Source organism: Octodon degus, unplaced genomic scaffold (assembly GCF_000260255.1).
Source record: "Octodon degus isolate 3935 unplaced genomic scaffold, OctDeg1.0 scaffold00032, whole genome shotgun sequence".
Lineage (NCBI taxonomy): Eukaryota > Metazoa > Chordata > Mammalia > Rodentia > Octodontidae > Octodon > Octodon degus.
This window is the reverse complement of record NW_004524608.1, coordinates 15,945,581-15,961,707: the sequence shown is the minus strand read 5'-3', so window position 1 is coordinate 15,961,707 and position 16,127 is coordinate 15,945,581. Positions and strand designations below refer to the sequence as shown.

The following is a 16,127-nucleotide window of genomic DNA, read 5'->3' as shown; positions in this document are numbered from 1 at the left end:
CAAAGTGGTTAGGATAGATATATAGTTACATTATCTTAATGAATAGAGGGATTTGTTCTAATGGTGTTTGTAAATAGGATATCATGTCCGCATCTTATACAGCAATTAACCACTAGAAAGAATGTATGCAAGGTGTTAATTATTGAAACTGTCCTACCAATTTGATTTGAAACTGTCTCATTGCTATTTGTTTCTCAATAAAATTATTGAAAAAAAAACAAACACACATGCCAAAAATGAATAATAGGAGAATAATAATAGGTCACATGTTGCATGGTGTTTTTAAAGTAGTTGCTCAGGATATAAGATGTTCTCATAACAATTTCTCTAATCAATATTAGTACAAGCTTCCTTTTTAATGAACTAAGAGACACTAATAGTATAACTGACTTGAATTTTTTCCTTTTACCCTATTGCTTCCTCTTTCATCCATCCTACTTCCTTTTTCCTTTTGAGTAATTCCTTCCCATTTCACAACCTTTATTCCATTTTAAACCTGATCTATTCCTCCAGCTTCTCAGTCAGAGAATCAACACAATGTTTACACATGTGAGTCTGACTTATTTGATTTATGAGTAGGGTCTCAAGTTGCATTCATTTACCTATAAAAGCCTGGAGTTTATCTTTCTTAATGGCTGAACAGTACTCCACTGTATAAAAACACCATATCTTTTTAAACCATTTCTCAGTTGATAGGCATTCGTGTTGCTTCAAAGATTTAGCTATGACAACATGTGCTGTTATAAATGTTGGGACAGTTATATCACTGTGGTATGATGTTTTTAATTCTTAGTTACCCAGAAGGAGAATAGCTGGGTTGAATGGGACCTCTAATCCTAGTTTTTTGAGGAATATCTAGATTAATTTCCACAGTGGTTGTATATACTTCTCAAATGAAAAAATATAAATGTCAAATAAAAATATGAAAAAATGTTCAATGTTACTGGTCAATCAAAAGATGCAAATTAAAACACTAGATTGCATTTCACTCCAGAAAGAATGCCGATCATCAAGAAATTGATTAATAACAAATTCTGAAGGATTATGAGAAGGAGCCCTTCTCCACTACTGGTGGGAGTATAGTCTGGTTTTCATTTACTTTTTTGCCATTTTTGACTCTCGTTGGTGAGATATCTGTTCTCATTTTTTGCACAATGAAACAAGTTATCTGTGTCCTTATTATTGAGTTTTGTGAGTTCTTTGTATGTTTTAGATAAATGTTCTTTGTCAGATTTTCAATTTTATCAGTTTTTGTCCTATAAAATATGCAAATGTAGCAAGTTATTGAATGCATTCTTACTGTTTCACAAGAGTTAGCAATTAGGAGCCCAGTGTCATGGAAACAAACAAGACAGATGCTAACCATTGAAGTCAGCCATCTTTGAAATGGTTCTCAAACTTCCCCTTAAACTGTGCCCTGTCCCTCACTAGTCAAATCTGAAAAGAAGGTAGAGCTAAAGAAAAAGAAGGGGAAAATCAATGTGGGGCCACCTTGGTGAGGATGGGAAGAAGTGAGGCGTGTCCATCCGCCCTAGGACAAGCCTCAGCTCAGAGCTAAATGCAAAGACTACCCAGAGACTAATCTTAAAGCCTGGAAGTATTGCCTAGCAGGAGGAAAGGTCAAAACTTTATTTCCAATGTTGACATCTTCACCCGCATTGTTCTTGCCGATCTTTTTGCAGGTGAATGACACTTGAAAAAGAAAGGGCTTAGGTCGAGGGCAAGCTATATGCTGATGTCCTGGGCCAAGCGTACTCGAGAAAAATAGCTGTTTTTGTTGCTTTCACAGGGCTGGAAGTCAAAGGAATAGGCCGCAGTAACAGGATGCTTGGGGTGAGGGAGTTTCATGAGTGATGTGCTACAGGAGCCGCAGCTGCCATCTGTGTGGAGAGGAGGCTTCCAAGGACATGAACAGCTGAGAGCTCCCATGTAAAGTTTTACATGAAGAGGATTTCAGCCTGCCATGCTGGCACAAGACATAGTAAAACACCAACACAGAGGCCAAATTACAACTGCTCAGTTAAATGGGAAAGGTGAGTCTTTTTTAAACTCTTTTCTGCCCCGAAACGACCACACTGTAGAAGCCTAGAAGGAGGAGAAGACAATAACCAGAGGGGGAGACCACACTGCTCTCTTCAAACTGGAAAACCTTATCCCTCACTAATGAGTGGAGAGGAAAGCATTAAATGTGATTGAGATTGAAACTTTTATACCAATGACTTCTTGGGTCTGTTTTGTTGTTGTTGTTGTTGTTGTTGTTGTTGTTGTTGTTGTTGTTATGGTTGTTGTTGTTTTAGAAACACTGACCAAAATATCTTGGTGTCTGCCCAAGGGAAGTGGAAATTTGACAAAATAATTTAAGTATTTGGAGAAAAATATTGTTACTTTAATATATATGCCCCACAAAAGTTTACACTATTCACTTGTGGAGGACTGCTTGGGCTCCTGTCCCTGAAAGAAAAGCGATTATCTCTATGTTGGCAGAACCTGACCCTATTTCCACGTATTGATATGTACAGAGCTGGCTGGGACTTCTCCATGTCTGGTCAGTTGGCTTTAAGCAATGCATATTGGTCTAGCCGAGATGCTGATGTGTAGTCTCTGAAGACAGCAGGCAGTGTTTCCCCAGAATCCCACACCTGCTGCTCCCTAGTGTGAGTCAGGATGAAGCGGGATGAAGAGCCAATACTTCACATTGCTGGGATCGGAGCCTCAAGATAAAGGCAATAACATCCTGGGGCTTGAAAGATTACACATCAGAGCTAAAGCACCAAGCCCAAAACATTAGATGTTATCTTTATTGTGAAATAAAATTGCTCTTTCTGCATACCTTGGCATACCACAGAGATGAATGCAGGAATCTAGCCCAGCTCATGGCCCTCACCTACTTACCACCATTCTCGGTCACTCATCCTCAAGCCACTCCTTCATGAATGAATAAAACCTGGGTTTGGTCCTGAGTTCAGGCCTTTGTTCCAGGTGGCCATCATCATGGTTGGACTTAAGGCCCCTTCACTCCCTATGACTGCAACTATGCCTTAGTATCTTTATTATCACCATGAGTTGCACTGGAAGTGGTAGGTTGGAATTAACTCACTAGAATTCCAATAACTTTCCATGGGATTACAAATAGAAACTTCCCAGACTGAGAAGAGGACCAGGAACAGCTCTCTATATTTAGTAAAATCATTAACAATGTAAACAAGATTACACATGTCTTACCATTAGGAAGAAAGTGGTCCACTAAAGTGATCACAAACGAAAAGTAAAGAACTAGGACATTCACTGGAAAGCCTACATTAAAAAAGTAAGTAAAAATATTCTCAATCAAAGAGCAAAGTACACAGGCAGTGGCACTCAGAATAACAGATTTATAGTATATTACAGGAGTAAGAAAATGTTTTAAAGTATAAAAAAAAACTGGATTCAAATCCTCACTCTATTGTATATATTGATCAAGTATTTTGATGAATGGTCCTCCATTTAATTTTATTTGGTGCTTTACCATAATTAAATTAAGGCATAAATTATAAAGGAGGGTATGATAGAGATAGATGTAAGATAAATGAAAGCATCCTCTTCAAATAATTGTAAAACTTTATTTTCTCAAGATAGTATGTCACACATTTCCTTCCTCCTATAACAGTTTTCATATTATTTTTTTTCTCCTCTGAGAAAATTAGAGGGAAGTAATAAACCATACATGATAAATTAATGTAAAAACATGATGACATGTTTCTGATAATATAAAAAGACTGTGACCAATCATACTAAAGTCTATCTTATCAAGAAGGGCTAACTCGGTAGATAGTAGTTGATATAGGCTTCTCAAGGTAGGAGAAATAATGCTAAGAAGATTGAGATGTTATGTACTGAGCAAACGGGCTGAGTCAGAAGCCCAGGGAGCAGGAATACCAGGACTAGGGGAAGATGCTGCGGAGGAAGCATTCAGCAGGCTTCCAGTCCTTTCACAAGTCCTTTGTGCAGTTAAAAACACATTAAGTGTGAAGTAGCTGTTAGAATCTTATTTTCCCTAATGAAATTGAGACATACAGAGATTGAATGGTTTTTACTGTACCACTCACTATATACGATGCATCAATAGTCAAATCCAGATTATTTGGATGTGTAATTTTATTATCTTTCCACTGTTTCTTGAGCAGTAACTTGGAATAAATTAGTGATGTGATAAAAAATATTTCATCTAAAAAATTCTGCATCACAAAAAAATGGCCATAACAATAATGACTGCTAACAAGTTACTGTAAAGATTTATGATGAGGGCCAAGGAGATGGCTCAGTAGAATAAGTGCTTCCCTGACAAGTTCAAGGAACTGAGTTCAATCCCTGGTTCCAAAAAAAAAAAAAAAAAAAATTTAATGATGAAATACGAACCAGCAGATGGTAGTTCATTAAATACTGATGGCTAAGTTGCTGCCGTGCTGTCTCTCGGTTACATGATTGTTTAAAAAGGAAGAGGGTGGTGGATGACAGCAGGAGATAGGAAAAGGAGTGTTGCGGGACTGTCCTGCTGCAATGCTGTATATGGTTAGATTTCTGGACTTATGTGTAAACATATATAATTCTTTATTCCTATTTTTAAATATATTTTAATTTTTAAAATTGTTTTGTCATATTCTGTAGGGACTTAAAGTTTAACATATCAATACTTGATGAAAAATACCTGTTCCATGTTATGCCTAAGATGTTTGATATTCAGACAGATAGTGAGGTTAAGCTCAACAGCCTAGGTTATATGGTAATAACAATAAGCTTGTCTTCTGGAGGGTTAACAACCTAAGTTTGCAAACCAAAAATTAGAGAAAAAGGAGGGCCGCAAGGAAAACCAACACTTTGACCCTAGCCTTCCAAGGTCAATTAAGACTCAGGACATATAAGAACTTGTACTGTAATATCATGTAACTCAGTTGTGTCCCAAATTTTCTGATCAAGGAGATTATGGGGCCAAAGAGGAAAGTGATCGATGATGTAGAGTGTGCCTAAGGAGAGTCACATGGAGAGAAAACATTTTCTCAGGCTTTCTCAGAGAGCAAATTGGCCAAACAATGGCCCTGACTCATCCACATGGCTGACACTGACAAAGGATCTACAATCTGAGCTACAGGGTGTCAAGATAAATCCTGAGGGGATTTGACTGACTTTATCAGATACAATAGCTACAATTCTTGTTACATAAGTCTTGCTTTATCTTGGTCTTAACCATCCAACAGAAAAGTATAAAAAGGAAGTATAAGAAGTAAAGCCACGTTATTATGTAGAGCTGTAGGGCACTCAGGTCAACAACTTCTGACATTGCCAGTCAAGTGGAAGACCCAATACTATTATGGACTACTGGACTATTTTGAAATATTTTGCTGAGTTCACACACCTATATTTAAATGACAGAACCAAACCAAAAAGGGGATACAGATGAATGACCATTTTGTATCTGTGTATTCAAAATGGTTAGAACAGATATATAGCTACATTGCCTTAATTAAATGAATAGAGAGATTTGTTCAAATAGTGTTTGTAAGTAGGATATCATGTCTGCATCTGGTACAACAAATAATCACTAGGGAGACAGCATACAATGTGTTAATTATTGAAACTGTCCTACCAATTTAATTTGAAACTGTCTCATTGCTATTTGTTTCTCAATAAAATTATGGAAAAAACCTGAGGGCTATTGTTTTCATCACTTTATTCTCCATCATTTATTCCTTGTTACCTATTCTATTATTATGCTTATTTATCAAAAAGATACAAGTATTATCTAGAGATATAACAATACCAGTCAAAATATTTTTATGATTGATTTATGAGAAAAAATCTAGAAATTATAGTTCAACATAAAGAAAATTCTTCAAAAATAGCATTTCATGACCACTTAGGTGTCCTGGTTTATTGACTCCTCGCTGAGGAGAGAAATATATAGTAGAAAGTTGTGTTTCACTCCACTATAGACATCATGTTACAGTCGAACAAGACTAAAAGGGATCTGAAGGTGAAGCGTATAGAGATTTGAATTTAAATAACAATCTCATCTCATCTCACCCCATCTAATAACTTGCTGGCTATTACTGTCATGCTATACATCTATGCACCCCAAATTTCATCTTTACTTTTCAAAAAGTGTGTCTAGGACAGCAGCGCTGCCTCCTCTACTCCTGGTTCTTCTTTTTGAGGAGAGCACTGGGCATCAGGCATGTGTGAGCTGGACAGTCAGTGCAGTGTGACCTGACATCACACAGGACCACCAGACAAGCAGCTGACTGAATTTCAGCCCATTTGATATTTTTAATCACAGTTCCTTGCCTCTCCCTAATTTTCTTTTCATTCATTACTTCTATGCAGGGTGGGTGGCAGTTATGAACAAATCACAGAATTTAATGCATTTCACTTTGTTCTTTCTTAGCGGTTCTCATAAAGGTTTTCCTGCAGAAAATCAATTAAACTATTGACTTAAATGGTATTGTGGGATCAATTGTAATTCCAATTAACTGTGCCATCTGGACTACTCATTACTACTCTTAGAAAAAAAAAGAAAGAGTGAGAAAGTATGCATCTCCTATTCTTCACTTATTTATTATAGTTTAGAGTCTACCTCCAGACATTGGCCCTGAACCTTCAAGTCCCAAGAATCATCTCCGATTTAGTGACACCTGACCTCTATCTGTGACCATTTTTCTGTTTACAGAGGGCCTCCAGGACATCCTTCTCTCCCCACCACAAGAGGTAACCTTAAGTAATTGCTTTATTGTGTGCCAGTCACCCTGCTAATGTACTTTGTATGCCTAATTAATTCAAATCCCCTAAGGTAGATAATATTGGTCTCTTTTTTTAAAATAGGAGGAACCTGACTCTCAGAAAGGAAATGCACCGTGTCCAAAACCACAAGGGATTCAGACGTGGGTCCCTGTGACACAGGTGCTCTCTGTCCGTCCAGGCTGCCTCGAGTCTCTCTCGGAGGCCAGGTCCTGGGGACGCTGCAATAGCCACCTCTAATGAAACCAGCAAACTAGAGAACTGCGGAAATTTTACGTCAAAGGTGAGATTCTTCACTCCAGCGACCTTTATAAAACAAAGATTGCCAGAGACACACATGCACCTACCTGGGACTAGCAAAATCAAAGGCACCAGAGGTAAGTCACAGGACCAGAAGTTGAATCCTTTCCAGGAGGTGGGAGTTACAAACGTAAGTCTCTGCCCTTCACACAAGTGCCGGTAGTAAAAGCTTCCTAGAGACAATGCCCTGACCCCTGGTGGTCGAGTTCAGAAGTGTAACTCTGACGTGATGGTCTGGGGGGAGTACTGAGTCTTACTCAAAGTTCACTTTTTGGCTGGCAATTTGTTTGCTTAAGTTTCATCTGCCTCTGATGGGGCTCTGATCATTTTATTCAATTCTATTTCACAGAAAACATTTAAAAGCAACTGACTTTCTGACTTTTTATGTAGCAGTGCCAGAAAGGATACCCCCACCAATTAGAAAGATTATTGATTGTCCTTTGAGGATGGCACAGATCTGAAAGGCCAAGAATCCTTGACCTTAAAAATGCTAGGGTAGACACACAAGACAACGATCTGTCTCCGCTCCGCCCTCCCGCCCAGCTGCCTTTCCCCGTACTCCTCCTTAGAATAGCACATTTGAGTTCCAGGTCTGCACTAACTTACACTAAGCTGCTCTTCAGGCCCCTCTTCTTCTAGTGAGAACCTCTAGCTTTCCAGATGAATCTCTTTGCTCTATGTTTGTCTTGAAATAACGTCACGCTCCCACATTTGTTAAACTCTTGCTTTATCAAAAATTGTCTAGCAGCCATAAACTCAAAGTCCCGCCATCAAGTCCGCTGACCGAATAGTATAAGAAACGACCAAGTAACAACAAGCAATATTGATGAGCACTTCCTTAACACTTATTCGTTTCCTCCTCTCCCTCAGGTCAAAGAAAAAAAACTGTACAATGCGAATCAATTCTCCCGTTTCAAACCCAAACTCACCATGAAGCTACAGCTGTCCAGCCGCAGCGAGCGAGCCCTCCCGGTCTCCAAGCCAGAGCGTATGCTATTTTATCTGCTCCCCTCACATGATTCTCAGCCCCTGCAACACAAAAGGACCCTGAGCGCGGGCAGGGAAACGCAGCCTGGTCCTAATTCCTACTGCCCATTTCTCATTTCCCAAACCCAACCGATTTATTTCAGGATATGGACGGTGAGTCAGAAATAGAGAAGAAAAGCGAAAACAAAAATGTAGCGAGACCTATCTGACTCCTGAACCCTGTACACGTAGGGAATTCACTCTGTAGGGAGTCAACATAAAAATCAATCCATTTTTTATCTAGGGTCACACCCAGACAAATGTTTTACCTGTGATTTCTATGGGTGTTGTAAAGTTTAAGAGTCCCAAATGCTTCTATAATCTAACTATGAAATGTACTCCTTTTGCTTTCAGATAAATAGTGAATACATCTCATTGGAAATAACTTTTTTTAACATAAATTTTGTTATTAGAAACACCTTAAGTCCTACATTTTGTAACTTCAAGCTCTTCATTTAAAGTCAGGCTCGCTTGAATTTTTGTTGGAAGAAATACAGACTTCGTTTTTAGGAACTTTTAAACGGAATACCATGATGGTTTTTGTCCACACAAAACTCATTCAAGCCCCTAGAAGCAAGTTAAGAGAGAGAAAATGTGCTACGTGGACAGAAACTACCTCACAGACATGGATTCCGGACATTTTCCCAGCTCCACAGAAAGCCTCAAGATCTACTTTGGAAAGCAAGTCACTCCAAAAAGTTGTAAAAGTAGAAGCTGCTCCTGCTCAAGGCGAAATCTGCCCCTCAGATTCAGCCTATCTATTGTGAGCTTGTAACTGGCTCTCCTCCTATTACTTTAAGATATTTATTGTGTAAAATCAATTGCAAGTTAATGTGTTGTGACCCGAAAAAGAACTCTGTTACCTGAAGTTATTCATAAAGAACGTTCATTTCCCATAAAAAAAAAAAAAAGTTTACTGAATTCCTCAGTAGAAAGGCAGTTTTAAAAATAGGAACAAATGCCTTGGAAGGAATCACACCCTTAATCAGACATCTGTGAAGTAAAATCCCTTTATTTGCCATCATAAAAATACAAAGAAATTATGGGGAAATAAATCATAATAGTTGAAAATTTTACTCACACCAGAGAAATCTACTTTGCCATATGGGTTCCTTCTAAGGGAACTAAAGCATTTAGCTAGCTGCCAGCTACTTGTCAAGGTTTTGAATCATTTGAATTATCCACATAAAATGGAGAAATCAGTAGTGTTGGCCATACAATTGCCAAATGACACTTCTATCTCCCCTTGAGTCTGTCTGTCCCATCACTTCTTCCATAGCTGATTCAGCACCTGAACCCCTCAAAATTCATTAGTGCCAACCCAGGTTTCATTTCCCCGGAGTCTCCCCAGAGCTGTAAAGCAAGTTCCCCATGGTTTCTTTGGACCCTACCTGAGCCTAGAGCAGGCAGGTGCTGGCTGGAGGGAGGCAATGGGCCTTTGGGTGGGAGATCAGCACTGCCTGAAGGGGTCCGAGTGGGTGGTGCCCAGCACAGGCACCTGGAGGAAGGGAAGGCGGAGGAATTCGTGTGGCACCGCAAACACTATACGGTGCCAACAAAAACACCATTCTCTTTCCAAGAAGTTCAAAGCACTTTGTAAACATTAACTCATGAGACCAAGCAGTCATAGAGCAATTTGTGTTTTAATATGCACTTGAGATAACCAGTGCAGCCAACATCATTAGGAAAGGGAGGGACTCTATTCATCGCGTCATTATTTCTCAAGTTACTGATTGAGCACCTACTATGTACAGGTCACAGAGAGGTAAAAGGGCTTTGAGGGGACTGTCACATTACTCTGTGCTCTTTTGCTTGTGAACTCAGAACACTAACAGTAAGGCTGCACTGCTTCAGAATGTCCATAGTGGGCTAAATGCTGAGCAATCACAAGTAAAAAAATAGGTTCTGAAATTTCCTTAAGATCATAGGAACTGAGCAACGTACATTGTAATGCTTTCTTCTGATACACCATAAACAAAGCTTCAGTGGGCAATCTTTCAATATTTTTGGAACTGTTATGTGAGACAAATAAGATCAGTAATACTATGCCAATCAGTTGATATAAATAATCTACATTTACAATTAATCAGATGAGCAGGTGGAGTCTTTATCCATGGGTCTTTTCTGTTCTTCTTCGTGTGTGTGATGAAATGGCAAGTCAGATTAGCAAATGATTGCTATCATTTCTAAATCTTCCTCTTTTGGCAATGAACTCCACAAAGACTATCTGGGTTTCAAAACTGAAGGACAGAATAGTTTTATGATTGTGTTTTAATAATGCATGAGATCAATCAGAAGGATTCAACCTGCTGTCTTTTAAAGAAGATGCAAGGTAAGGATTCTAGTCTGGTCAGGGAATCATTAACCCAGCCCAGTCTGAGCAAACATAGAGCCTACTATGGGGCTCTTTCAGAAACTGACACACAGGGAACTATAATACCATTTTTAACCTAACTTCCTTCCCCCAAAAAACCTCTTACCTGTCTGAGTGACATATCATGTAGGTATGATAATGACCTACCATGCAAAAATCATGCATATCCAGGGAAATTCAAGCTTCACATCTCAGCAGGAAAATAGCATCTTCACGGGGTCCCTAACCACCTCCACATAACCTTTCTCATCAGTCTGGCTACAACCATAACACTGATTTTCATAATATTATGAAAATCATTCTACTCTACTGCTCCCTGCCCTGAAACCTGCTGTCTCCCAGGACACACACACACACACACTTCGTTCACATTGAATATGTCATCCTTCAGTATCGAATGACATACCAAAAGGATTTTAAAACAAATCCTAATAAGGATGTGGAGAAAAGGGAACTTTCATATGCTGTTGGCAGGGATGTAAATGAATATGGTCATTATGGAAAATAGTATAGAGGGTCCTCAAAAAGAAAAACCAAAAAACTAGAACTACAAGTACCATAAGACCCAGCAAGCCCACTTCTGGGATTTATCCAAAGGAAAAGACATCAATATGTGAGGCTTCTACTCCCTGTGTGTTTATTGCAGCCCTGTTCACAATATCCAAGGGTTGTGCTTTAGACTCTCAATGGCGCCCAAAAGTCTCGCACATTCAGAGGAAGGGCCTGGGCCAGAATGCACTCTTGGCCGTGGCTCTGCCCTCCTCTCTCCACTTCTGGGCCACTGCGGCATGTGCAGCTTTGCTCTGCACTTCTCACATGCCAGCTCCCCCTTGGCCAACCAACTGTGGACTAAGTCTTCTGAAAAGTCTGATTCAAAACCTCTCCTTCAAATTGCAGAGGTCAGGGATACAAGGAAAGCCAACATTTTGGCCCTAGCCTTCTAAGGTCAATTAAGACTCAGGACATATGAGAACTTGTACTGTAACGTCATGTACCTCGGTAGTGTCCCAAATTTTCTGATCAAGAAGATTATGGGGCCAAAGAGGAAAGTGATCGATGACATAGAGTGGGCCTAAGGAGAGTCACATGGGGAGAAGATACTCTCTCAGGCTTTCACAGAGAGCACATTGGCCAAGCATTGGCCGTGACTCATCCACATGGCTGCACTGATAAAGGTTCTACAATCTGAGGTACAGGATCTCAGGACAAATCCTGAGGGCATTTCACTGACCTTCTCAGACCAAAAAGCTACAACTCTTGTTGCATAGGTCCTGCTTTACCTTGGTCTTAACCATCCAGCAGAAAAGTATGAAGACGAAATTATAAGAAATAAAGCCATGCTGTTAAGTTGAGCTGTGGGGGACTCAGGTCAATAATTTCTGACATTGCCAGTTAAACAGAAGACCCAATGCTATTATGGGCTACTGGACTCTTTTAGAATATTTTGCTGAGTTTACACACCTATAATATTCAATAACGGAACTTAGAAAAAATGGGGTATACAGATGAATATCCATTTTGTATCTGTGTATTCAAAGTGGTTGGAATAGATATATAGTTACATTCTGTTAATGAATAGAATGATTTGTTCTAATGGTGTTTGTAAATAGGATCACAAGTCCGCATCTTGTACAGCAACTAACCACTAAGAAGAATATATGCAGTGTATTATTTGTTGAAAAATAAAAAAAATAAAAAATAAAAACAAATTGCAGAGGTCAGGTAGGTCATTGCATGGATAGGAAACTGACCGATGCACCAAGTGATAGGATGAAACTAGGCAGGCACTGATGGGTGAATGAGTAAAGAAAATGTGCTATTCCTACATAATGAAATATTATTCAGCCATAAAAAGAACAAAAACAATGCCTTGTGCTGTAACAACAGAATGCCATGCCATGTGAGATAAGCTGAAGAAAGAAAGACAAATATCACATGCTCTGACTCATATGTGAAAGCTAAAGTTGATTTCAAGGAAGTAGAAATCCAATAGCAGGTATCAGAGCAGGGGGCGGGGGTGGGGAGATGTAGGAAGAGGCTAGTTATGGGACACAAGGGCACAGGTGGATAGAAAAGATGCCTTCTAGTGCTCCGCAGCGTAGTAAGATAGCGATGATGATCATTAATTAAACAATGAGTGAAAAATACAATAATGATTTGAAATGTCTCCAATTCAAAGAAATTTTATATATGATATATAAAAACATAATATTTATTTGAGATGCTAGCTATGCCAGTTACCCTGATCTGATCGTTTTACATTGTTTACATGTGCATGTGCTGAAATTTCACACTGTAGTCTATATACATATATGAACTTCAGGTACCAGTTAAATATACATATATGTAAAAAGATCACATGAAATCTAGTTATTTCTTCCCTAATTCCATTGTCACCAATTTATCTCTCTTATGCAAATATATATAAAAATCCTGAATATCTCATGTACGGAAATTGTCCCTTAACCCTGTGTGCCTTCAGAAACTAGTATTTTCTGGGGTTTTTTGTTTTTGTTTTGTTTTTTGTTTGTTTGTTTTTTTAATACTGGGGATTAAACTCAGAACCTCGCGCTTGCCAGGCAAGTGTTTATTCTACTGAGCTATCTCCCCGGCCTGGAAACTAGTGTTAAGATTTTATAGAACTTGAAATTTCTAGAACATATCAATATAACATTTGCTGATATGGCATGGTGATCAATACGCTTGAGATTTTAAAAACCCTTTTATTAAACACAGCTGTTCACAGAAAGGATCAAATCAATTAAGTGCATTGATTTTAAAACAGGTCTATTATTTTCACCTAAAGAACTCCACACTGCTAATGGCCCCACCACCGTTTGGCATGCCACCTCTTGAACAATGGACAACTTAGGAGCTAGGGTGGTGTTCCGTCTGCTCCTCCTGTGGGGTTGCGACAGGAGGGCAAGAAACAGCTAAGCATGGCCTTTGATGGCCATGCTTCTACAACTACTTCTAATTTAGCAGGAGAACAGGAGCCACCAACAAAGGAGGACCCAGAGCCAAGAAATGAAAGGATAAAAGAAAAAGAAAGGAAAGGAGAGAGGAGGAAAGGATAAGGGAAAGGAGAGGGTGAAAGAGAAAAAGGGAACTTTGGTTTCTGTAAAAGAGTATGTCTGTAATTCATTTTTTTACCATTTTGCTGCTAATAAAGGTGAGAAAGATAATATTTGCATAGCACATTACAGACAATTGAATGAGACTGAGACTGTTCTATCTATAGAGCTGATTGCAAAAATTACTTTGAGGGTGTCCAGCTTCCTTTCATCACATTTTCATTCTCTAAGTTTGAAACGTTACTATCTGTTTTCCAGTTTGACTCAAAATAAATTTCAAGACATCAGTAATTCTGCAACGTTCCTAATGCTCAGCACTTTGTACTCTGTGTGAATCAGCACAGGGCATGCATGTCTAGAACAGGCCCAACGGCCGGGAAAGCTTTCCCGCATACATTACTAGCTCATCTGATCCTCGCAGCAACCTTTTAAGGGGGAACAGAATCTTTTTACAGAGGCAGAGACAGCCTCAAAGAGGTTTACTATCTTGCAGAATTAATGTATAAATTCAAGCAGTCTAATGGCACTCCTGGGGTTATTTCTATCATATCACAACATGATGTGAATACTTTAAAAATCATTAGAGATGCAGCTTTGATTCTTTACATTTCTTTAAAAATTCTGACACTCTGTGTCTTCAATTTACTGAGCAAGAGGTATGCAGAGGTTTGCATGTGACACACAATGGACTTTTCTTCCTGGATACTTGGAAATCCCCTAAAAATTAAGATATCACATGAGGAATACATCCCCTGGTTAACTAAACCTCATCAACATGCAAACAAATATTTATTTTCAGTTAAGCTGAACAAGTTCCCAGTGTTCTCTCGCAGGCAATGCAAATTTCCCTTTCCAGCCAACTCCAGCAGAGGGCAGGATGCTCCCACCAACCACCAGCTGTCTCCAGCATCCACCTGAAGAATGCAACCCCCCCTGGTGGAGAGTGCTCTGGCATTACTATAATCACTTTCTCACCCAGAGGTGAAAAAAAGTGTTGTCTTAATCTGAGAGGAGGTCCGTGGACATGGCCTTGGAAAGGCAGCACGTTTTTGTTTTAGACACTGCCCACAATTTTTTTAATGTATTTGGTACAGAGTCTCACTATGCAGCTCAGACTCCTAGTGACCCTTGTGTTCTCAGCCTCTCCAGCCATGGGATTACAGGTGTACACTAGCACTCTGAGTCTTGCTGGCTGGCTCAGCATGGCCAGGGACGGGGCTGGCACAGCATGTGGTGCTAAGGGTGGAATCTGGGTCCCTGTGCTCTCCTAAGCAGGTGCTTAGTCTGCTGAGCTATCTCACCAGCCCTCAGTGCCCACATTTTATTTGAGATTTGACTTTTAAGAAATCTGGAAGCTAGCGACTTCCTGTTATCTTCCTGATATATATATATATATATATATATATATATTCCTATGTTATAGATGCAACCTATGTTAATGATTGAAGATACACCGTGGTAATTTCTGCTTCTGGTGTTGAGGACACCACTTGGCTACTTTGCCACTTGCCCCGTCTTGGCACCTCATCTCATGACTCTTCCTGTCCTTGAAAACTCTTAACAGCTCCCCATTACGTGGTGTCTGCTTGTCATCACTGCACAACACCCACGGGAGAGGATAATGGTCTCCTCCTCACTAACTCAAAGCTCCCCACAAGCCTGACTCAGGAGTTTCCTCCCCCAGGAAGTTCCTGACTCACAGTCCTGGTGGTCATCATCAAGAAATATTCACTGAGTAAGCTGCTACGTGAAAGTCTTGTGTCAAACCTTGTAGCTGAAAAGCTATGCCTCGTCCCTTCCAAGTCAGATAGCAGTACACAGCAAATGCAAAATGGGAGAGAACAAAGCTAAGTGCCTGATTTCATCGAAGAGACCAATGTTTCTGAAGGTGAAAGAATAATGCTAGCCATCGTCTATCCAGAAGTTTTCAAACTGTGGACTAAAAGTGTTTTTCCTTAGTGCTGAGAAAGGCTCCATCCAGGTGGCTGGGTGGGGTTGCTGGGCAGCTCTGCAGCTTTGCCAGATGCCCCCTCTCCTCACCATCAGTCCCATCAGCACCAATCTATTCATACCTGTATTATTTGGATATAGCTTTGGGTAATGAAGATTTCTTTTGAAAAAAAGGTGATAGGCAAAAATAAGCAAACAGGGGCCAGCCAAATAGCTCAGTAGATTAAAGCACCTGCAAGCAGGCTCAGGAACCAGGGGTTTGATTCCCAGGCCTGCCATGTTGGCCCCACCCCCCAAGGTGCGCTGAGTTGGCCATTGAGACTGGGCACGGTGGAGCGCACCTGTAATCCCAGCTCTTGGGAAGCTGTAAACAGTCAGATCACTACGAATCCAATCTAGTAGTGAGACCCTGAACACCCTGTAGACCCTTCCCTAAAATACAAGAAAAAAAATGAGCAGTCTACCCATAAATAATCACAGCAACAACAAAACAAATCTTAAACACAAGTTGAAAAAAATCTTTGCTGGAAAATCTAACCAGCCTTATTACTGAGGCAACCAAGCTGAGGAAAGAGGAATGAGCAAATGGGGGAACTATACTTTGAAACCTTTCTATCCTCTAAAATCTAAGGTAC

The 16,127-nt window shown here is 39.8% G+C and overlaps 1 protein-coding gene across 1 annotated transcript in view; it reads right to left on the bottom strand.

The window, feature by feature from the left end:
* Cytip (cytohesin 1 interacting protein) overlaps positions 1-9,620 on the bottom strand; it is a 94,326-nt gene extending 84,706 nt beyond the window's left edge. The window contains exons 1-2 of the mRNA XM_004629909.2: positions 9,486-9,620; positions 7,998-8,097 (exon numbers count right to left, since the gene is read on the bottom strand). The gene's annotated coding sequence lies outside the window, so the exon portion shown is untranslated. The remainder of the gene's footprint in view (positions 1-7,997; positions 8,098-9,485) is intronic.
* Between the last annotated feature and the right edge of the window lie 6,507 nt (positions 9,621-16,127).